Source organism: Tenrec ecaudatus, chromosome 6 (genome assembly GCF_050624435.1).
Source record: "Tenrec ecaudatus isolate mTenEca1 chromosome 6, mTenEca1.hap1, whole genome shotgun sequence".
Classification (NCBI taxonomy): Eukaryota; Metazoa; Chordata; class Mammalia; order Afrosoricida; family Tenrecidae; genus Tenrec; species Tenrec ecaudatus.
In genome coordinates, this window is record NC_134535.1 from 118,809,852 (window position 1) to 118,834,683 (window position 24,832).

Below are 24,832 nucleotides of genomic sequence, written 5' to 3' on the forward strand. Positions count from 1 at the left end.
GCACTGCCCATGACCAGGCGATGTTTCATGGCGATGAGGAAGAATGACCCAATAGCACCTAAAAACAAGGACTCACTCATGATCTTCACTGAGGACCGAGTACAGATGTATGGTGTTCTGCAATGCCTACCAGAGGTCCCAAGCGGCAGGACTGAGGCTTGAATGATGGTAAATACAGGTTGTACCATGCTGGTAGATGTTAGCGGTACAGCCCAGCCAAAGCTCAAAACTGCCTGAGTTCCCCCTACGTTCACTCCTTGTGAATAATGACCATGCCCTAAAGCTCGAAGCTTGTCCTTGGACAAAGCTCAAAACTAAAATAGACTCGTCCTAACAAACAAACAGATAAAATAGGCAGAAAGTTGAAAGGTTCAATACTAACTTTTGTGAGTTTGGGTTAATGAAGGGGACAGTTCCAATAAGTAGGGTGAGAATGACTGTACCAGTTGGAGAAGATAATTAATGACACTGAATTGTACACATGAACTATGTTGATTTGGTTTATGTTCTGCTGTGTATATTCTAAACAATAGCAAAAACAATATGAAATAGTGCTGAAGTCAATAAAATTAAGTCTGACGGGGATAAGAACAATGTCAATAACTCATTGAAATTAAAATCTGTACCTTTAAATGAAAACATCATGGTTCAGAATCCCTACAACATGGCAAACATAATTTTTAACATGCAACCCAAAATGTCTATTCATGGAGAAATGTGATTCGGGAATAAATTTATTAAAATATTTTTAAAAGATCATTATTGAAAAATATCAGACAGTGCTGAGAAAAATGAAAGAAAACCTGAATATGTGGAGAGATAATGTGCACATGGATTGGAAGACAATACTTTGAAGATGCTCATTTTCCCCAAATTGATCAGTAGAGTTAAGTCACAGCATAATCTCTGAAAATTTCTACTAAAAATTAACAAGTTGATTTTAAAATTATACATAAATACAAATAACTTAAAGTTTCTAAAGAAAAGTTCTGAAGAACAAAATTACCTGGCTTAAAAGTTTGCTATGAAGACATACATGAATCAAGACAGTATAGTTGAAGAATAAGGGTAGAAAGAAAAAACAATGGAATAGAATAGAGAACCCAGAAAGACACCCAGTTGTGTGCCAATGGATTTTCAGTAAAGACAGCTAAGAAACCCAATGGGGCAAGTAATGAATTTTTAACAAATGGGGATAGAACGAGTCAAGATCTCCAAGGGAAAGAATGTGTTTCAGTCCTACCACACAGCTCAAGAAAAGACAAAAAATTAAGATGCATTATAGGTTTAAATGTAAAAACTAACACTAGAAAACTTCTAGAAGAAAACATAGGAGTATATCTTGACAAACAAGGCAAAAATATGACAGGAAATAACAACCTACAAAAGGAAAAAAAAGATAAATGATCATAAGTCAAAATCATCAAATGGCTCACCCAAAGATGAGCAACTAAATTAAATTAAACTAAATAAAATTTTCTGGAGGATGAGCCAAGACATCAATATCATTTGTGAAGCTTCCCAGAAATTTATAATTTTAAAAATCACACACTTAGAAGAAAGCCACCACTGGTATAAAACATTCAGAAAACATATCTTTGGCAATTGACTTGTACAATTACCTCAATTTAAAAATTGGCAAAGACTTTAAATAAAACATCACAAAGAAAGCTATCCGAATTGCTCATAAGCATATTAAAAAGTACTCAGTGACAATTAAAATAACAATGGGATACCACTGAACATCCCCTGGCATGGCTAAAATTTTAAAGATGGACAACACTGCATGTTGGCAAAGTTCTGGAGCAACTAGGATTCTGACACATTGCTGACTGGAATGTTGAATGAGACAAGCACTTTGCATTATAAATCCGGCAGTTCCTTATTAAATTAGACATATACCACCTGTTTCCACTACTGTTGCTTTGTAACAAATCTCCTCTAAAAAATGATACAAACAAGCATAGATGCTGTGAGTCACCAATTTAAATAGAGCTTGGCCTGTCTTTGGGCCATGATATCTGGAGTCTCAATTGTGACGATGCAGAAGGAGAAGGGAGTTTGGTGGCTGCAGGTGGGAGTCATCTGGGCATGTCCTCATCCACACATACCCAGTAGTTCATGCTGGCTGTTGTTAGGACCTTGGTCAACTGGAGCATCTGACTCTTTGCTCTGGGGCTAGCTGGGTGTCCCTCCAGCATGAGAGCTGGTTTCCAAGAGCCAGCGTCCCAAGAGAACAAAATGAAAATGTGTCGTATGCAGTGGTGTCGTATGCTCCAGTTCACACCGGTTCAGCAGAACCAACACCTAGTTTTGTGTTGAGTTTGGCAAACTGGTTGTGAACGTGGCACTTGTCACCAGGGTGCTCTCTAAGGTGGGTGGCTGGGCCGTGGGAATCACACGTTCACATTTCTACTCATTGTTTCACACACCTTCCCTCACTGCCCCCCAGCACCCCATTGTGGAACCTCCTGTTCAAAAGTGCTGTGCTGGGGTACCCCTCCCTATTGCACCCTACTGAAGGTCGATCGTCATTTTTAATGCATTTCTCCAAAGATACATGTCGCCAACTATTTTATAATAATGATTTGGCATTTTTAATCCTAACTACAAAGGGAGGGCTTCAAAAAGAGTTTTGTAAAAATGGAATTAAAGGATAAAGGAATTTTTCTAAAAACATTCTAAAGCCCCTTTGTAAAAATGCTAACATCCTATCTATATTCTTCCGTAACTTTCTATTTATTCTAAGAATGATATTCAGGAAATTCATACATGCAAATTGACCCATGAAAATTTACTGCATTTCTTTTCCTTGTGTGACTATCTCATGACTTATTCATTTGACTATTAATGAATCTGTAGTTTGTTTCAGCTTCCTGTGGTTCAAGCAAAGCTGCCCTGGACATTTCCCTACATTTCTTGGGCATGTGTATGTGTACGCCCAGGAGAAGAGTTTCTGGGTGACAGAGTAGCCACTGCTTTAACTTTCCTTCACTGTCGTTGGGGTTGTCAAGGTGATTGTAATGCACAATGACCCCATGGGACACACTTCACAAGGCATCATCAAATTGCTCAACAAAGCAGGTGCACCAATTTGCACAAACAGCCCGGATGCTATCTAGAGGTAGTCAAAACTAACAATTTACTTGAGCGCTGACTGTGCGCCAGGTTATCGCCTCTGTGCTTCTGTTCCTTACCATAAGCCTACAAGTTAGGTATGACTGTTAACCTTATTTCACAGGTGGAAAAACTGACACTCGGAGAGGTTCAATATCTTTGCCAACGTCACATAAGTAACGGAGCCAGGATTTGAATCCATCAGCCTGACTCCAGAGGAAAAAAAATTCTTCTTAATCACTGTACCACAAGGACTCTCCCTCTAAATGCAAAATGAGGCAGGAAGTAAGATGGGAGAAAAAAGCCTGGGTGGAAATGAGACTTTTTACCATTGTCTCCTCCAGACATTCCTGCGACCCCACTTGCTGAAAGATGAGGCATAGAAACTGAGCATGTAAGAAGACAAGCCAAATATCAGCCCCTCAGTGCATTCGGAGCTTTGACCAAAGTCACGCCTTACAGAGCGCACACTGCAAAGGCAAACAGAGGACTCTTCTAAAGCCAGGTAGATTGAGATCTGAAGCCATCCTCCACCACCAGCCAGGTGATTTGGGAGCAAGTCCTTTACTTTTTCTAATCCTCAGTTTCTCCATCTTTACAACGGGGTGCAGGCCCTATCTACTGAACAACATGAGAGTTGGTTGGTATCAATGAAAACATCTTGCACCAACTCTGGTACATCAGAGGCAGGTGCTATATGTTATTGCATCATTGGGAATAAGACTGCAGAAGCTCAGAAGTTCTTGTCAGCCTTTGGAGCTCGGTAGAAACAAGCCATCAAGGGTATGTGTGACCCCTTCACAGTAGGAATGGTCCCGGCACTGTCAGCAGGTCCCTGGAGTTTTGTCACAAGCTTCCCTGTACAGTTATGCAACTATGGGAAAGCTGAGTCATGTGTGGATGTGGCCTGGGGACTCTGAGCAAGGGAGCGGAAAACCACATGCTGATGTTAGCCCCAGTGTATGGCTCTCGGCTTTCCGGCACTCAGAAAATGAATCCCTAAACGCACAGGAGAGAAGCCACGACTGTGATCCAAGGAGGAGGGATTGAAAAGCATCAAGGGCCTGTAGATAAAGGCATTGACATTTACTTGAGCCGAAGTCAGATAGACGAACATTGTTCGCAGGGCAGGCAGTGTTCACCTTTAGAAGGCGGCTTCTCAAAGATGACTCAGAAGTGCATACCTGCAGGTTTATCTGTTTATTCTACCAAGTGCCTCTTCTGAAAAGTAGGGCAAAGATGGGGGCTGTATCGGGTTAATACCTGTGCAATCAGCGCTTTGCTTGGCGCCATGGAGTCCCGGATGAACAAGACTTAATGGAGGGAGCCAGGGAGCTGGGCCCTTCCCTGGCTCATTGCCCTCTGCCGGGCATGCCCTGGCCGTGTGCTCCTTCCTTCAGTGCCCCAACCCTGCTTCCTCCGGGCTCCTCCTCCTCCTCCTCCTGAAAGGATCTAATCTCAGAAACAATCCCCCCAGCCTGTAACCTATTATCCTGCTCCCAGCTAGAATGCGTCCCTTCATTGAAGGACGCTGCTAATGTCGAGAAGTTCCAGTGAGCAAGGGTGATGAATCAAACTCCCAGGATGCACTGGGAGCCTGACCATGATGAAGCTACAGAAGCAAGAGGATAATCTCCATACATTATATTTTGAAGAGAGAAAGGAACCACGAAGAAATAGAGTAATCCGATCCAAGAAGCCCCAGAATTTGATCCCCATCAGCCTAAGCTCACTATAGGTCCTAGGGGAAGTTCGCCTCTTCCAGGAAACGCAGGAAAAGAGATCCAAATACCTTAGAGCCTGATGAGCGCGTGGTTCCTAAGACAAAGGAGCCGAACTGAAACTAAGACCCGTGAGGGAAGACTACCAGTCAGATGCCTAGTGGGTTCTTGAGCAGCACAGAGCCCAGTAAAGAAAGAGGAGGACGAGGAAGAAAAGCGCAAAGAGAGGAGTAGAAGGTGGAGGAGAAAGAGGAGAAGAGGGGAGGAGGAAGATGAGAAGGACTGGAGAGGGAGGGGAATTTTGCTTCTCACACACCAGTCCTGAGATCCAAACCTTACAGCGTGGACACCTGGCCTGCTCCAGTCATCTGTTCCGGAGGAGAGTGGAGAGAGGGCTGCTTGTGCCCAGGCTTCACATACTAGAACTGTCCTGATTGGGGTTTGTGCTGGCAGAACTTTGGTGCCAGTGGTCTGGAAGATGGCTCCCACCCGATTTTAATTTGCTCTTTGTCTACAGCCATGTCACAGCCTGACTGGGGGTGAGTTGGTGCCAGAGCAGTTTCCCATTTGGAAAACATAGGGACAGTCCAAGAGGTGAGCATGCAGAGAGGATCTGGAAGGAATGTGTCTGGCATGAGCATCAACTTGTACCAATTCTTCTCTTTGGGCAGAGAGCGATTTGCTTCTGACTGTGCTAGGCAACTGATTTCACCCCAGCCCCAATGAAACTCAATTTCTCTCCAGGGATGAACGCTACCAAAGGGCTGGCTTGCACAAGGGGAAGCGGCGTTTAGAAACTCCGCTTCGGTGTTCCCGGGGCGATTTAATCTGTACCCCCAAAGAAAGGGACAACATAGCACCTGTCATGGCCCCTTGTGGGTCTCTGTGAATGACTCAGAACTATGAAACTATTTGTAATGTTTATCCAATTGTTTTCTGATTACAAAAGTGATATGAGCACATTTTAAAAAATTAAATGTTCAAAGCCCATAAAGAGGGTGATAAAAATTACCCATAAAAGATTGTTAATATTTTGGTGTACTTCCTTCCAATCTTTCTCTACATATAAATAAGATAATGGGACCACATTATGTGTATCCAATTTTACGTCTTACTTTTTATACTTCACCCTATACTGTGAGCATTTTCCAGGGTTATTAAATATTCTTCAGAAACATGATTTGTAATGGTTTCATAAAACTCCCTCCTATGGGTACAATATAATTTATTTAACCTTCCCCCATTTGGGGACATTTATGCATGCTGTTTTCTATTTTTCTCTCTTATAAATAATAGTGTACCTAGTTTTTTTGTGTGTGGATTTATGATTATTTCATTAGGGTAGATTCCTACAAAGGAAATTACTGGGTCAAAGTTGGCAGGCTTTCAGTGGCAAGTAGCAGAAAGCCAACCTTAAGCCACTTTTGCCAAAGAAAGGACATTTGTTCTCCTGAGGACCCCTGGTGGCGCAGTGGTGACGCACTCAGCTGCTAACCAAAAGGTCAGTGATTTGAACCTGTCAGTTGTTCTTCAGGAGAAAGATATGACCTGCTGCTTCTGTAGAGACCTATACCCTCGGAACCCCACAGTGCCAGTTCTTCTTGGTAGTCACTCTGGAGTACCAACCCCCACAACCGAATGGGTCCAAAGGGGCGGCTGTGTAATTGAGGGGTAACATGCAAGGGACATTAGACAAGGTACAGCATATAAATGCTCACCTTCTCAGTCATGACTTTAGGAGTCAGGTCCTCTCAGAGAGAGAGTCTATTTCCAACAAAGTCTTATATACACTCCAGGGCATGCAAGCCCCCTAATGACAGGTAACCACTTACTAACAAAGTGGGCAGTACCTGAACACTAAAGGTCCCTCAGTTCATTGGAGGAGTAACCTAACACCAGTGCTGGGAACAGGTAAGAGGGAGTGGCTGTCCTCAGAGCCTGGAGAACAATAGCACATGTCTGCTCCTATTGTTCAAGCTACATAGCAATCAGCCCTGCGCTTGCAAGAGGTCACTTTAAGGTAGCACTATACGGGAGGATAGAGTGGGGAACAATGTTAATTGTGAGGATGTGATGGAGACTCACCTCCAACTCACAAAGGTGAAGGCCTCTCTCCACCCCAGATACCCAGCCTGCCAGGCATCTTAATATATGCGAATAAAGGACTCATCCCTCTACACCCTCTTCCCATTATCTGCTCCCACAGGCCACTATGAATCGGAAGTGACTGGATGGCTTTTGTTGTTGTCACACATAATCAGAAGCCCAGAAGTAGGCCAGGTTTCAGAATAATTTCTTATTCACCATCAGGAAGGTGTTCCATTCTAATAATTATTATGTATGCCTTTAAATTTGCTGGCCAACAGGATGAACTATAACCCCCTTTGATTGCTTCACAGACCAATTCAATAACTCAGTAGTGTGGTCAGGGATCCATTGTCTTTCGCTATTCCCATCTCCCAACTACCAAGACAATTTTATCCTTGGCTGACTCCCTCTGGTTATAGGATGGCTATCAGCCCCATCAATCATATCTAATATAGAGAATACATTTCTGTCCCAGCAGGTTGTGTGAGAGGTTCAAGATTCATCCAGAGAGAAATAGAGGCTATGCTCATCCACAAGTCAATCACTGTTGGCCAGAGTTGGAATGCTTGATAGGTTTAAGCCAATCAGAGACTATTCTTGCAGTGAGGGTCAATGTCTCCTAAAGTACATGAACTCTTGAACAAAGCTATTCAAACCCAAACATGAACAACATTAGGGAAGGCAGAAAGGAATGCCAGATCTAGAGCCAACAATTATTCAAAAGGAGAACATAACTTTTTAAGGGAGTTGATAGTAATTTTCAAATTACTTTCCATATGGGTTATAATGATATTAATCAGCAGTGTCATAGGCCTATCTAACTGTATCCTCCACAGTACTGATTATTTTTACAAATTAAAGAGAAATATCCACATCTAATTTGATGTGCTTAAATAGCTGTTTCATCCCATTTAAGTTTACAGTTCACTGATTAATATTTAAGTTTTTGGTGACCCATCAGCATTTCAAAATATGGAAAGTTAAATTCTCTGATTATAAATATCATAAAAATTCCAAGCCGCCAGCTCATCTACCCTTCTGCAATCATCGAAAATTAATGAGTAATATTTAGGGTGCTGCTCTCCCATTGAAGGGAGTCTCCATTTAATCTCTAGCTCCTAAAGGAATGGTCCCTTAGTGAATGTCTGGGCATCCAAAATGTTCTCAGCAACTCCTAGCTTTCCTTCTAGGATCTCATTAGGATTTGGAACACTGATCTTTTAGTCAAAGTGGTTGGGGTGGTTAGCTGACCTTAGCATTTGGGCATTCCATTGCAATCTTGTATTTTGTTTAAGCAGGAGAAAAGCCCTGCTCCCACAATGCTGGGTGGTTGTACCCCGAGAATTATGACTTCTCCCTTTCTTTGTAGATTGAACCTCCTCTTAAAGTGTGAGCTCAGTAGCTTTGACTGCCCTCAGGCTAATCACACACGTTGACTCCTACCAAGGTCAGTTCTATAGTCAGATCCGTTTCTTTAGAATGGTCCTCCTGACCCTAGTTCCTTCTACCCTCCTGCAGGCCACTCTGCACCTCAACCATGGCTGGTGCACTGCATTTATTCCAGCAATGCAGAGGTCTCCTCCTTCCCGATAAACCAACGTTTGACTGCTTCTCTACCTAGCTTCTTCCTTCTTGGGGGCGGAGATTAGGAGAGAAGATAGATGTATATTTGATGTGTGTTGGTGGGCTAAGATGACTTCTTTTATGGATAAAAATTTCTAGCAAGAGTCAGAGGTGAGGGAGGTTTTATCAGCTTGGTTGTGGTGTTTGTTAATAACCACAATATTCACCATGGTGAGCTTAGACCAAGGCTGCACAGCTGTCAAAACAGGAAAGGGGAGTGCCTAGCTACTTGGGAAAACTCCCCAAGGTTCCATAGCTGAAAATCCTGACTCCCTTCTTTATGCAAGAAATGTTATAATCAGTAGGGACTTCAGCGATAACCTTCATTCATACCGCTTTTCAGCAAAGAGTGCCAGTCTTGGACTAGTTGCTGAGGATATAAGCCTGAATCAAACCTGCATTTTATCCTCCAGAGTGAGGAAGGCAGGTATAACTCAATGAATGTTAAAAAGTGATAATGGTATTATGATAGGCAGTTAGTCATTCGAGGCCCAAAGCAGTGTTCAGACAGGCTCCACAGAAGAGATACCTGCGAAAGAAACCTTGGAATGTTCACAGGAGTTTTCCAGGTGCCTAACATGGAGTGGGGCACTCTAGGTATGGCGAGCGCTGAGTAAGAGGCGTAAGAGTAGGTTCTGAAGAAGGAGAAACCATTCAGTGTTGTTAGGGCCAAGGTCCCGAGGAAGGAGGGATGAGAGGCGGGACTGGAGACATGAATTAAACAAGAAGCGGTTTTAGCAGTTGATACTGTGGGTCAGCAAATAAAGGTCATGAATAGCTATTTAAGTTCTCCAGATGGAAATTGAATGAGACATCACACTGATAGTAAATAGGAGGTTGCATAAGAAAGACAGTAAAACTTGGAATGCCCCCGACTTGGCGACATTTTGGAGGTGGGGACTTGAGGATAATGAGCCAAATAGGATGGCTCCTAAGTCATTCATCCATTTAGCCATATGATAAACATTAGAGTGTTTACTCGTTGTTAGTTGGGCTTGAGGGAAACAACCTAGTCCTCATCCCTGTCTTTGTGGAGCCTTCAGAGAATAACACACGTGATGGTAATAAGAAAGATCGGTGTTCCGATAAGGGAAACACCCACCAACCCAACCCACTGCTATCTAGCAGATGCCAACGCACAGCAACCCTGGAAGATGGATTAGAACGACCCCGTAAGGTTTCTAAAGCGGTGGATCCCTGTGGAGGCACACTGTCACGTCTTTCTCTGGAAGAGCCACCGCTGACCTTTCAGATAGCAACCCAGCACATTCGTCGCTACACCGCTAGGGCTCCGAAGGGAACCACAGAGAGACTCGAACCAAACCAAACCCGCTGCCGCAGGGTTGATTCCAATTCATGGTGACCCTAAAGGACAGACAGACTGCCCCATAGGGTTTCCAAGGCTGAAACCTTTCTGGACGCAGACCGCCTCCACCTTTCTCCAATGGAGAAGCTGGTGGTTTCAAACAGCCAACCTTTGGTTGAGCAGCCATGTTCCTTAACCATTGTGCTACCAGGCCTCCTTAAAGAGAGATGAGAGGGGTCAATCTAGTCAAGAGCCTGCTAGTAGTGTAGTGTTCACGAATTGGGCTGTGATGTGCATCGTCAGTGGTTCAAAACCACCAGCAGCTCTGCGGGTGAAAGACCGGGCTTTCTACTCTTTTAAACAGCCGCAGTCTTAGAAACCTGCAGCGGGTCGCTGTGAGTCAGCAACAACTCTATGGCAGTGAGCGAGTGTGTTAGAGCTTCAGTTCTGAGCAGAGGCTATGACTACAGTGGAACTCCAAAGTCCATTTAGGATTCTCCACATGGGTTAAGCCTCCATTGAACTATTTGTGACCATTAACCAGCAATGTGAATAGCCAGCGGATTACTGCCCCTCCCCTAGCCAGTCCCCTAGCGGATTACTGCGGCTCCCCTAGCCAGTCCCTTAGGGACTTTCCCTGGATGTGTCCTTGATGAAAATTAGGGTGCTAGGGGTATGAATCATACCCTGACTACCTTGGTCGGAAGGCCCTGAACCAATCGTGTAAACTCTTCTCTCTAGCTAATGTCCGAATTCCCATCATGGTCCCATTCTTGCTTCGGTCATCCTGCCTGCAACTGTGATTTTTGATCTGCCACCAGTCATCCTTTTGTGACACTTTCCCTTGTAAACACGTCCTGTAAGTGACCATTTCCCTGTAAGCCCTTGGATGCCATTACAACCTTGTGTTCGTAGTCGCCCTCATCCAGATAAATGGTCTTCGTCTTTTCTTTATCCTATTTCAGTCTTAATAAATGTTCTCCAGAAATTCCCTTGTGTGCCCCCAACAGGAAGGACTTAGAACTGCAAGCCACTCAGTGTGTTATCATGTGCACGTCCCGATAAGACACACATTTGGAGAAGATTATCCTAGCTGCCCTGTGGAGAATGGTCTAAAGAGGACACAGACGAGAAGCGAGGAATCAGAACCACACACTCAGTGGTGTCAGAGTCAAATGAAATGAAGTCCACTAGTGCCTAGGGGTATGAGTTTTGAGAAAAGTGGAAACCTCACCAAGTTTCCAAAGCACCAATGGTAATAGAACAAAATGTAAATAATTTTATGATCCAAATGTCCCATCAAGTAGAAGCATTAAATGTACTTGAAAATCACAAGTAGAGAAGACTCGATCTTCTTTCTCCCTTAGCCCCACCAAAGGTCCTGGTGGTTCTACAGAAGATGGTGTCTAAATCATTTTATAAGGGAAAAAATGCATATGTGGTGCCAGAGCTGAAGTGCTCAGAATAATATAATAAAGATGAGACGATTCCGACTATAAAGGGTAGTATATTCATTATTTTAGGCTTTGCTTGCTAGCAGGTCTCTGCTGCAACTACTCGATCCTGCCATCTTAACAGGAAAACAGAGGTGGACAAAAGGCTCGTTCTTGAGCATGGATACTGTTATGGGTTGAACACTGTTGCCCATTGTTGAAGTGCTAATTCCTTGTGTCAACTTGGCTGGATCACATCGTCAGTGGTTTGTTAGTTAAGGCCTAGTGATCCCCCATGATATGACCTAACATAATGAAACCAACTGCATATAGGGATCTGTTGTGAAGAGCCAAGCTGCTGTGTGAGGTTTAGGGAGGAGTACAAGCCCCTTTCCCATACCATAGCCCTGATGCCATTGAAAGGAGATTTCCTCTGGGGTGTGGACTACTCCCTACATCAGTGGTTCTCAACCTTCCTAAGGCCACGACCCTTTAATACAGTTCCTCCTGTGGTGACCCCCCCAACCACAAAATTAGTTTCATTGCTGCTTCATAACTGTCACTTTTCTACTGCTATATATCAGCAACCCCATGTGAAAGGGTGGCTCGACCCCCAAAGGGGTCATGACCCACAGGTTGAGAACAGCTGCCTTATATAAACAGACAATTGATTACTTGCTGTTTGTTAGGTCTGGATTCTGCATTTGGCTCATTGACTTCAGGTTCTTTGGACTTGAGCAAACAGCCTGTCTTATTGCCAGTCGATCCTGGGAGCCCTCTGACCCGCTGATCTTAGGTTCATTGGCTTCTGCAGCCTGAAGTGTTCCTGCCTCTCTTGCTCTCCAGCTATATGGGCTGGCTTAACATCTGACCCATGGGCATGAAACAGGGACTTAGTCAATTCTACAAATCTGTGAGCCATTTTCTTGATATATCACACACACACAGACACACACACACACACAAATAGAGAGAGAGAGAGAGAGAGAGAGAGAGAGAGATTTTGATTCTCTAAAGAACACAGCTTAACATATTCTTCCACCAATGAATGCGATCATATTTGAATAAATGGGTGAGTTAGTTTATTGTGCCAACCTGGCCAATAAACACATGTGGGGTTAATTGAAGAGCGGAGAAATAAATGGCTTGGCGAGCCTTGCCTTTCTACTTCTTGGCTCTCTTGCTTTCTGATGGTTGGACCATGGTGCAGCTGCCTTAGCCAGTTCCCTGCTTCTGATGGCAAGGCTCACTTCCTGCAATACATCCCCGAGGAGAAGCCACATGGACCTACCCCGATGCAGCCCTGGGTGCTGGAGCAGTTGTGTGGAGACCCCTGCCAGCTCTGAGATGCTTACACATTCACTGATTTGGTTTTCCTCCTGCAGTCGGCATTACTATGTCTGTTTTTGTGAGATGGAGGAGGACTTTGTGGATTGGTGTCAGACATATGGGTTAATGTTGACCTTGTGGGTTTGGGCAGCACTGTGTTGGGATGTTTTCTTGATGCGCACTGAACCTTTTAATAAAACTCCGTCTTATACATGAGTTTCTGTGGATTTGTTTCTCTAAAGTACCCAGACTAACACAATGGGATTTCTACTGGCAGTTACTATCAGCTAACAGAGCAGGGTGACTCCTAAGCCTAAATTCCATATAATGGTGTTTTATGAAAGAGAAATTCAGTCAGGGAACCAACAGCATGTGAGGATTCTTTAACCAGTCAAGGAACACCAAAATATATCAGAAGCTGAGACAGGGAGGAAAACAAAAAACAAAAACCCAAGAGCTGAGAGAGAACAAACCCAACTCTGAAAATACCTTGAGTTAGGGTTTTCAGCCTCTAGAGCAGTGTTTCCCAAACTCAGCAATATCGTCCGCTGGGGGGGCCCTGGAGGGGCTGGAAAAGCAGACACCTACACTGTATCCTAGATTATAATCCTTTACCTTAGAGCTATAATAAAAAACGTTATTTTCATTGTCAGGGGGTCACTGAGTAACTTTTTCCCCTCAAAGGGGGACAGTAGGGGTTGGCATGAGGTTGTTGTCCTTTCCTTCAGAACGACGAAGACACCGATTCCAGCTCATTAAAGTTTCCTAGTCGGCGATGATTTTGTTTGGGAAGTAAAGTCTTACTGACAGAGGGCTGGTGGTCTCACCGGTCTACGTCAGCTGAGCCCCGACAATAAACGCTATGTTGAGGGTCCCTTCCTGGGTGTTCCTTCTCTACGCACTGCCTCTAAGTCAATAGTGAATGCACATGGACGCAACACGGACCAGGTACTGGGCTGCTACCTGCCAGGCTGGCAGTTCCCACTCAGCAGCACTGGAGGGAGAAAGATGAGGCTGGCCGCTCCAGTAAAGATTTATAGTCTCCGAGACCTTAGATAAGGCCCGTGAATTGCAGTTGTCTTGCTGGCAGTGAGTTCGGTTGGTTTGTTTTTTGAAAATATACCAAATAAGTATCCTCCTCCAAGAATTAATTCATCTTGTGTCCTCCCCTGAAGGGTCGATGCTGGTGATCAGGACTGTGACACAGCAGGAGGAGAGAAGTATGTGGAGGCAAGGTCAACTGCAATGGGGGCGGTGCTAGGACTTGAAGATTGGTTGGGTGTGGCTTTAGGTAGAGGATGTGGTGACGGAGACTTCTGGGTTCCTGGTTGTGCCAGCAGGTAGATCACAGTGTCGTAGAGGAGGAGGTGCTTTACAGAGTGAAGAGAGCAGGTGAGAGATATTCAATTTAAAGGGCCCACATGACAACAGACAAGAGAGATTTATCTGGGAAGAAGTGGGATTTCTGGGCTCCAGGCCCAGAAATAGCTCCTGGTATGGAATATAAGTTTGAAAGTCATCAGTAAGAAAATGGGTGAAATATATCAAGAAGATAGAATGGCAGAGAGCGGAGCATAAGCCTTGAGAAACACCAGCATCCAAGGGACAGGAAGAGGAAGAGATGAACCTGAGAAGGAGATGGAAACAGAGCAGTTTAAGAGGTAAGAGAGGAAGCAGACAGGTGTGAAGTCCCAGAAACTAATGAAGGGGAGGATTTTAGGCAAAGCGGGCTGGTCAGTAGATATACAAGTCAACTATTAGTCTCCTAGGGCTGTCACATCAAAGTACCCCACAATCGAGGGCTTTAAACAATAGAAATATTTTCTCTCCTACTTCTGGAGATCAATGTCTGAATTCCAGGTGTAGGTAAGCCATGCTCTGACCCCAGCTTCAGAAAGGTTTCTCTTATTGCCCCTTCCTGGCACCTGTTGGCCGCCAGTAATCCTGGGCAGCTCTTACTTTGTAGAGACACCAGTCCAGTCCCTGCTTCTCTTGCCTGTGTGTCTGTGACTGTTTTGACATATTAAAGGCCCAATGAATGGCCTAAGGCTTATCCGAATCCAATAGAACCTCTTCTTACACTGACCCTATTTCTAAACAAGGTCACCTTCAAAGGTATAGAGGTGAGGACTTCCATATACGAGGGGTCAACCCCCACCCAAAATGAATATTTTATCAAAGCTATGCATTTAAATTCTTTTTAAAAACAACCTTATCACCTTCAAAGTGCTCTCCATTCAACTGAATACAGTTGTCATATTGTGATTCCATTCTTAGAAACATTCTTCAAACTCATCTGTTGGGATGGCTGACAGTACCCCCCTCGTTTTTTTCTTCACCTTTTCTAAGTCGTCAAATCGCTGTCCTTTCATGTTCCTCTTCATTCGTGGAAACAAAAAGAAGTTTCACAGAGCAAGGTCAGATGAGTAAGGTGTAGAGGGCAAGAAAGACATGCTGTTTTTTGCCCAAAACTGGTGCACTGAGATGGCTGTGTGAGCAGGTGCGTCGTGGTGGTAGCAAAACCAGTGCCTACTCGGCCACAAGTCAGGCCTTTTTTGTTGCACACTGTTAAGCAATCTTTTCAGAACCTCTAAATAGAAAGCTTGATCAATAGCCTGAACTGGTGGAAAGAACTCGAAATGCACTACCAGTCAACATTTTCATCTCTTCAGGAAGTTGACAGACATCCAGAACAAGGTCTGTCATCCATCAACATTTCACCTTTTTTGAAATGAGAAAACCACTCATACACTTGAGTTTTTCCCATAGCAACTTGTAAGCTGTGTTCAACATCACAACAATTTCTGCAGCATTTTTCCTGAGCAGGAAACAAAATTTCAAATCTGCATGCTGTTATCTTAAATCAGCCTTCACAAAAAACAAGGTTCGAGCAAAGCTGCTTTCACAAAAAAATTCACTGTCACCAGAGAGACCCTTCCTAGCCGATGCCACAGGGTGCACTAACTCAGAGCAAGTTCCTTGATGTTCACCTAGCAGGAAAAATGGGTACTACAACAGCTCCACTCCGCCCAGCCCAATTAGGTTTTTTAGGGGGTACCCCCTCTTTATGCAGGAGACAATTTAGCCTACAACTGTAGGATCCAATTTGTAAGACAAAGAAAGTGTGTGTGTGTGTGTGTGTGTGTGTGTGTGTGTGTGTGTGTGTGTGTGTGTATAGCTGGAGAGAAAGGGTGAGACCAAGAGGATTTTCATAAGATAATAGAGACATAAGCATCTGGCAATCCCCTACACCATCCTTTCATTTATTTACAGAAAAAGAAATACTCTCCTTTCCCCACAAAAGAGAAAGGTCATTGCCATTGAGTTACTTCCAGCTCATGTTGACCCCTAGTGTAGAGGAGGGCTGGGCTTCATGGGGTTCTGGGTGGCTGGTTTTTAGACGTAGATCACCAGATCTTTCTTACAAGGCATCTCTGAGTGGCCTGGAACCTCCATATATGCTGTTAATCGCCTAGAACTATTTAGTAACTAGTTCCACCACCCAGGCTAGTATTGACACCACCCAGGAACAGACTTCTGTCAATTGGGGTCCTATATTTCTCTCTTTCCAAAGCAAAGCAAACTAATAAGCAGTAATAAACGCCCCAGACTCAACATGTAGTGCCCAGCTGCAATGGTAGGGGGTGTAGATATGAAGGAGAACATTTTAATTCCCCTCCAAGAGGACCCAGGGTGCTGGGCGATAGCTATTAAGGGGAAGACTTTTAAACAGATTTCCTTTCTCCTGCCCAGGCCCCTCAGCAGGCCTTCTTAGGTCCCCTGAAAACCAGGACACCTGATGGGCCCAGCCCCCTGGTGTCTCTGCTTCCCCAGGCATCCCTACCTTTGCCTACTTTCTCCTCCTATCACTCGTCCTCTTCTAGGGCTGCCACCATTGCCCAAAGCAGCAACGCGTGTCCTGTCCAGACAGACCATCCAGAATGGCCTCGTTTATCAAAGCAGCAAGAAAGCGGCTCTAATCAATCCCCTGCTCTAATTAATCCCCTCCTCTGCACTGAACAGAGAAGGAGAGCTTGTCATCAGGAAGCCCTGGCTGGGCTGCCCTTGCTGTCCCGTTAGAAGGAAGTGCTAATTGTAGCAATAAGCCCCCTGCTGAGGTCCAGCAGGATGAGCATAACTGGCTTCCAGACCTGCCAAAACTCTTTTTCTTTCTGCCTTCAGCCTCCAGGAGGGAGGGAGAAATCCGGGGTGACCATCCACCCCAGAAACTCACAGCCCACCAGCCTACCCCCTCTTGGGACTGTGCATAAACTTAATGGGGCAGTTCTGTGGGATGTACTGGGAATGAAAAACAAATGCATTACCCCAGCAGAGCCTGGCAGAACCCATTGGGAATTGGACTGTGATAGATTCCCTTAGGGGTGGAGCTGGCTGGTCCTCAGCTAGGAGTGATGGTGGGGTCCTCACTGTGAGCTGCCTGCCAAGTCCATGTTTCCTTATTGCCCTGGGGGATCCCTCAGATCCCAGTGGTTACGCTTTCAAATCCTGGCTTCCAAATGGATCATTCCAGTTCTCCTCCTGCTGAGAAGTCCACCAAAGATATACTGCATCCAAACCTACATGTTCACAAGAAGCAGAAGAATCATAGATGCATCTGCAAGCCTCACTTACAGACCCTGTTGAACTGTAGGTTCCGGGCCGTTTCTTTTGGGTGGCAATGAAGGGTCCTGGGGGCACAGAGGTTAAGTGCTGAGTTGCACTCTGGAAGGTGGGAGGTCCCATGAGACCTGTGTGTGTGGGGAGGTGGGGGGGGTGGCAGTCTGTTTCCACCAAGACAGACAGACAGACCGGAATGAACCAGTTGGAAGTCCTGCTTTAAACATCCAGATTTCCTCGCAAAACATCAGTGGTTAGAGCTTTTAGAAGTACGCCTGACTCCTAGTCGATAAGCTGGGAAATTATAGAATGGTTTCTTACATACATTGTCATAGCAACCGACATGCAGCCTGAGACTAATCCTGGCAGAGGCTCAAGCATCTGTTGGGCAGAGAACATTTGAATCTGCGTGTAACCGGTTTATGGAACAATCTGAGCTCGGTGGGGGGTGTGCATAAAATAATTGCATTTTTCCAGTCACTGCTCCCACCCATGTCCTGCAGAACCCACCTTTTCTCCTGGGCAGCAGAGGCCTCAATAACATCATGGACAGAAGTCATCACTTGCTGGTCATCCGGGGCCCTTAAAGGACAACCCAGTTAACGTTTGTTTCCAGGCTGAAATTCCTTCTCTCACCGCCAGCCCCTGATCTGGGCCCTGCGAGTGCCCCCTAATCTTCACAGCTACCTTTCCAGTGATGCTGGTTTGGAGAGAGGAGAACAAGGGTCCCCTTAGCTGGCTGCCATCAGTGTGAGCCTCTCTCTCTGCAGGTGTGAGGGCCTCTCAAGCTGGCACAGACTGGTCTTAGAAGGCCTCCAGGCAACAGGCTTCCATTTGTGGCGGCTCCCTCCTTGGACACAGGTGGGGTTCTTGAGAGGGTCTTGGGAGCTTACCTGCTGAAGCAGAACCCTTTGGTACAGAAGGTTCCTTTCAGGCTTGACCTCTTCTGTCCCTGCATGCCCTGGCTTTCAAACCTTGCCCCCAGTGTCCCACTGCAGCGATTCTAACAGTGGTGGAATTTGCACCCAGTCATTGATTCTAAAACAATAGGATATACTTCATTAATGTACTGTTTTCTAGAGATATAGATGTGTTTGTATATAGAATACAGGTAAATAGCCAATGGTCATCAAATTGATTCAGACTCAGCAATTTCATGTGTGTCAGAGTGGGACTGTACCCCCATAGGGTTTTCTTGTGAGCAATGTCACCAGACCTTTCTCCCAAAGCACCTCTGGGTGGATTTGAACCTCCAATCCTTTGGTTAGCAGCCAAGCGAGTTAATCATTTGCTCCCCCAGGGACCCCAGAGAGATAGCGATATAGACAGGTAGACAGATCACAGCTATTATAGAGGCAAACTAAAACAGGTAAATATCTTGGATAAGGTAGAAAACTTTATAAATTGATATCATCCCAGAATTATTAGAATTCCCAGTGGCACAGCTTGCTCTTGCTTTTACCTCCTTTTCGTTTAGGCTAGTGATTGACTTGAACATCATTATCATGCGCTAACAACTTCTTACCGAGTTAGTGGAAGAGATAATAATCGCAATTTGCTGATTATGAGTGGATGTTAGTAAAGGGGCAAAGTTTAATGACAGCTACAACTTGTTGAGTACATTTTATATGCCAGACACAGTGTTAAACGCTTTTATATTCATTATCTAACTTATCCACCTGAGCCCCATGAGGTAGGAATTATGACTCCCCCAATTCCAGAGGAAATTGCTTAAAGCAGTTAAGTGCCAGGCCCAAGATCAAGCACCTAGTCAGATCTGAAGCTGGGAGTTCAACATAGGCAGACTGATGTCAAGTTCACAGTCACATGCTACCTTCCTTGGAAGAGAGTTCACAGTCTGTGATCCTACCATACACATCACACCCACTGCTGGATGCTGCTGACCTAGAGGACTCTCCTACATTTCTCAGTATTCACTCCCTCTCCCACGCTGGTGACTGTCGTTCAAATCCACAGTGTTGAAATCAATACTTGTGTTAAGTGCCAGCAAGTCGGGTCCAACTTCCAGCGAACCTATGTACAACAGAACAAAGCACCACTCAGTTTTACACCATTGTCACATCACTGTTATGTTTGCGTCCGTTGTTACAGTCCCCGTGTCAGATGGCTATCTTGCTGTGGCCCTTTCTCTTTTCTGCTTCCCTCTACTTTAGCAAGCATGGTGTCCTTCTCCAGAGACTGGTTTCTCCTGACAACGTGTACAATCTGCTTAGTGTCACTTTTTTTCCTTACATGAGCATCTGTACCTCACTGCCTCTGGCCTCTACAGAATCCTGTGTATTTTCCTATACCGGATTCAGTCTCAGTGAGTGTGGCTCATGGGTTCCAAACTAAGCTGTGCTTTCCACTAATGACAGCCGAGCTTGGAGTAGAGTTCACCCATATTTTAGATTTAAATAATAGTACATAGGGTGGGAGTACAAAAGGATACACACGGGGAGAGAAGAGAAACATGTTTCCACAACACAGGCACCAAAGGGAGAGCGGACAATGTGGAAGAAAGGATAACACTAATTTTCTTTTTACGGCTCAGAGGTCAGCTTCAAATAGTCAGGCTCTAAGAAAATCTACGTGTATAACAAAATCCATGTGCAAATTAAAATGAACGGTGGCAGTATCCTTGTTGTGCTCAAAGGACCCTTGAATTTGAAATTGGGAGAAGCAATGGAACAGAGACCAGGAATCCAGCAGAAGGGATAGAGAGAGACAGCCCAGATGCAGGTCAAGTGGGAGATAGGGCAATGATTTTTCTGAAAATCCCTCTGTCCCTTCCTCAGCAGAGTGTCACCAGTCAAGTGAGGACCACCATTGTTAGAGACTGGTAGGTCATGCCTGACTACAAAGCAAGATTATATGAAAATGAAAGAAAACAATAGAGAGTTGGAAAAATAAAATATGATGTCCCGAAGCCCATGGTTTCCTTTTCTGGTAGAGCTTGATTTTTTTTTAAGAGTGAGAGTGCTCACAATTCATAATAAGCAAAGGTGCTGGGTCCCCATTCGATGTGCACGTCACTAGACCAGCAACACAAACACTGAGATGAGAAGAGCAACACCCAAGCGATCAGCATTGAGTCAATGCTGACTCATGGTACCCCCACAGGTTACAGGGTCAAACCCATGGTTCAGAACAGGCTTTCCTGTGCTGCAGTCGGCACGGACGCATATTGCAAGGTTTTTCTGTAGTGGGCTTGGACTGCCAGCCTTTATATTAGTAGCTGTGTCAAAATTGTTTTTGTCACCCAGGGAACTTTCTGATGCAAGGAAGGCTGAAATAATCACCCAGAACACACACACACACACATCTCCCCCCACTCCTACTCCTTGTTAATTACTCAGGACATCTTTCTCCCTGACCGCCACATAGAAGTGTTCAATGCAGAGGCACTGAGCCATTGGCTATCGGGCATAAAGGAAACATTATAGACTAGACCCTAATCCTGGTCAACAGGTGGTCGATAGCTAATGCTTCGACAATGGAAGAGTCACTCAAGAATACACTGCAAGGAGACACACCTGGTGTTTCTTTGATATCATATGGAGGCCCAACTTCCTGTATCACTGGAAAAGAAGAGAGGTGGAATCTCAGGTACAGACCGGTTTCATCTTTTGAGCACTTGAAAGGACTGCCACTCTATCAGCCAGTCCCTATCACCCATAATTGACAAACAGGGCCAAGTCACCATCACCAAAGCACAGACACAGGTCCCAGTGCAATGAACGGTCACACGTGGGTAAGTGATGACAAAACAGGCCTCTATGTTTATTGGCCAGTCTCTGAGACATCTTGCAGTCTGGCTACAGATAACTCCCCTCACTCCTCTCAGTGTTCTGCACTCTATGAGACCACTCTCGGGTTGTTTATAGGAACAGTTTCTAACAGTTTTGTTGGCCTAAAGCTCACATCGCATGCTATTCAATAATTCAATCACATCAAAGATGTGGGAGCGCAAAACCCTACAGAAGCCTGCAACATAAGGCCTTGAATGGTTAAGTCACAGTTCTACAAAAATAATGAGAACCTATAGCTCACGGGGAATTCCCTAATCTCTGAACATCTGTACATCTAAAATAAAGTTCTATAGCTCTTTACTAACAGCTGAAGTTCCTCCTCTTAATGTCCACACTGTTCTATATAATCTTTGTCTATTATTTTTAGAAGATGTGGTTGTTGGATGTTATAAAATCGATTCTGACAAAGTGACCCTACATGACAGAGTAAAAATATCCTATAGAGTTTCTAGGCTGTAATCTTTAAGGCAGCTGATCTTTAAGATCTTGCGCACATGGAGTAACTGGGTGGGTTTGAACCGCTAACCTTTTGCTTACGGGCTGAGTGCTTCACCATTGTGCCACTAATATTCCTTCCAACCCCAAACTCACTGTCACTGCATTGATTCCAAATGGCAGCCACCCTGCAGGACGGAGTAGGGCTGCTCCTTTGGGTTCTGGACGGTCCGTCTTCACACTAGCTGATAACCAACTCTTTCTCCCTCTGAGCAGCTGGACATGTATGGGTTAGCAGCCCGATGCTTAATGGGCACTTTAAAATTGCTTACCGAATATGGTGTCCCTCTTTATACACTAAGACATTTGAACTCAGGGGCCCTGTTCTTATTTATCTTTGCACCGCCAGCATCTGTGCTCAGCATAAGGAACTCTGGGGTCACTGTGGTGACGTGCTTGGCTGGTAACGGGAAGGTCTGGGGTTCAAGCCACTCCACAGGAGGAAGACCTGGCTATGCGATGCAGTAAAGGTGTATAAAAACTTGGAAGCCCTGTGGTGCGGTTCTACTTTGTCCAAGAGGGAGGGATGTTACGAATGAGAATCGACTCAAAGGCAACAGGTTGGGTTTGGTGCTCTGTAAAGCCTGCACCTATCAAAAATCAGGTGGTCAATAAATACGTGGGTGGGTAGGTGGGTGGGTGAGTGTTGATGAATCCTCCAGAAACCCAGGCCAGAAACAGTCAAGCCCTCACCTCTCTCTTCAACCCCATACTCAACCAACCAGTTACAAAGGGTTCCTGGTTTTCCCTGACACTTTATCTGTCTTCCTCTTTTCTCCTGTGAATGATCGCCACTTCTCCCTTAGCAGGTCACTCTAATCTCATGCTTGAACCTCTGTGATAGCCTCTTAACAGTTGATCTTTCAAGGCCATTCTCTACTCTGCTGCTAGGCAAATTACTCTTAAGTACTATGCCCCTATACAACCTTAGGAGCTTACTGTCATGGAGTCTATTTCAACTCCAGCAGCCCTGCAGATGGTTTCTGGGATGATAAGTCTGATTGGGAGCAGAGAGCCTCCTCTTTCTTCCTTGAGGTGACTGGTGGATTTGAATGGATCACCTTACTGTTAGAAGCCCAATGCCTAATCCTTTGTGGATCTTCTTACCATCATAATCTGGGGTTAATTTTCTTCCTACTTTATTTCCAAGGATTCAGTTTTCTAATTTTTTATCTGCTCTAGCCAATCTGATCTATTCATTTCCTTTTGAAATATATTTTTCTGCTCTGTCACTACCCTTTCTCTATACCATTCTTGTTTGTTAAATCATTTTATTGAGGACTCATACAATTCTTATCACAATCCATCCATCCATCCATTGTGTCAAGCACATATGTACATTTGTTGCCACTATCATTCTCAAAACATTTGCCTTCTACTTGAGCCCTTAATATTGGCTGCTCATTTCCCCCCGCCCTCCCCCCTCCCCTCTCCCTCATGAACCCCTCATCATTCATAAATTATTATTTTGTCATGTGTTACACTGTAAGACATCTCTCCCCATCCCCTCTCTGCTGTCCATCCCTCAGGGAAGAGGCCTTACGCAGATTCTTGTAATCAGTTCCCCCTTTCCACCCCACATTCTCTCCACCCTCCAGGCATCGCCACTCTCACCACTAGTCCCGAAGGAGTCATCTGTCCTGGATTCCCTATGCTTCCAGTTGCTATCTGTACCTAAGTACATCCTCTGGTCTAGCCAGATTTGTAAGGTAGAATTGGGATCACGATAGTGGGGGGAGGAAGCATCCAAGAACTAGAGGAAAGTTGCTGGTATATGTTTCGTCGTTGCTACTCTTGACCCTGACTGGCTCATTTCCTTCCCACAACCCTTGAGCAAAAGGGTGTCCAGATGGCTACCGATGGGCTTTGAGTCTCCACTCTGTACTCACTCACATTTGCAATGTTCCTTGATGCTTGATACCTGATCCTTTCCACAGCTTGTGATCACACAGGCTGGTGTGTTTCTTCCATGTGGGCTTTGTTGCCTCTGAACTAGATAGCTACTTGTTTATCTTCAATCGTTTAAGACCCCAGACACCATATCTTTTGATAGCCAGGCACCATCAGCTTTCTTCACCACATTTGCTTATGCACACGTTTGTATTAATTGCTCGTATCGGGAAGGTGGGCACCCACTGATATGATTTTTAGTTCTTTGATGTCTGATAACTGGTCCCTTCTATACCTCATGGTCAGACAGGCTGGTATGCTTCTTCCATGTGGGCTTTGATGCTTCTCAGCTAGATGGCCCCTTATTTATCTTTAAGCCTTTAAAACCCCACACACTATGTCTTTTGATAGCCAGCACCATTAGTTTTCTTTACCACATTTGCTTATGCACACGTTTGTCTTCAGGGATTGTATCAGGAAGGTGGGCATCCACTGATATGATTTTTAGTTCTTTGATGTCTGATAACTGGTCCCTTCTACACCTGTGGTCAGCATTATTTGCCACATTGGCAGGAAAAATGATAAGAACTTCATGATAATATGGATGTATGTGGAAAAAGCATTTGACAACATCTAACATGCATTCCTGTTTAAGACACTCAAGAAGATAGGAATAGAAGGAAAATTCCTCAATATTATATAAGCTATATATGAAAAACCAACAGCTAATGTGGTAGTTAACAGAGAAAAGACAAAAACAATTCTACTGAAAAAAGGGACCAGACAAGGATACCCCTTGTCCCCACTCCTATTTAACATCATACTGGAGGTCCTAGCTAACAACAAAAGACAAAGGAAAGATATTAAAGGTATGCAGCTGGGGAAGGAAGATGTGAAATTATCATTATTCACAGATGATATGATTTTATATACCATTCACACTTTCTCTCTCCTGCGATGTCTTTCCTCATTTGCTATCATCTTGTTAAGCAATCCCACCCATCCTTCAAACACGAAAGTCCCCCATCCCACCTTCTTTGACCTCCTAAAGCATTTCTTGTCTATATCCTCCACTGGGTAATTAATCACATAATGCCTTATGACATCTTCTGTGCTACTCCTGTCGTAACCTGCTATTCATCTCTCTTCGTGTTATTTAACTTTTCACTAATTTATGTCTCATCTGTACAACTAGATCATAAACTTGCCAAGGGCAGAGGCTCTGGCTTATAACTCTTTGTATCCCCATAGTATTTAGTATGCTATCTTATGCACAGTAAGCTGGCACTCAATAAATATTCTGATTTATTCTGCATCCCATCCTTCAAAGCCCAGCAAAATGCCACCCCATTCATATGCCTTTTCCTGGGGACGCAAGAACACATTCATTTGTCCCTTCAA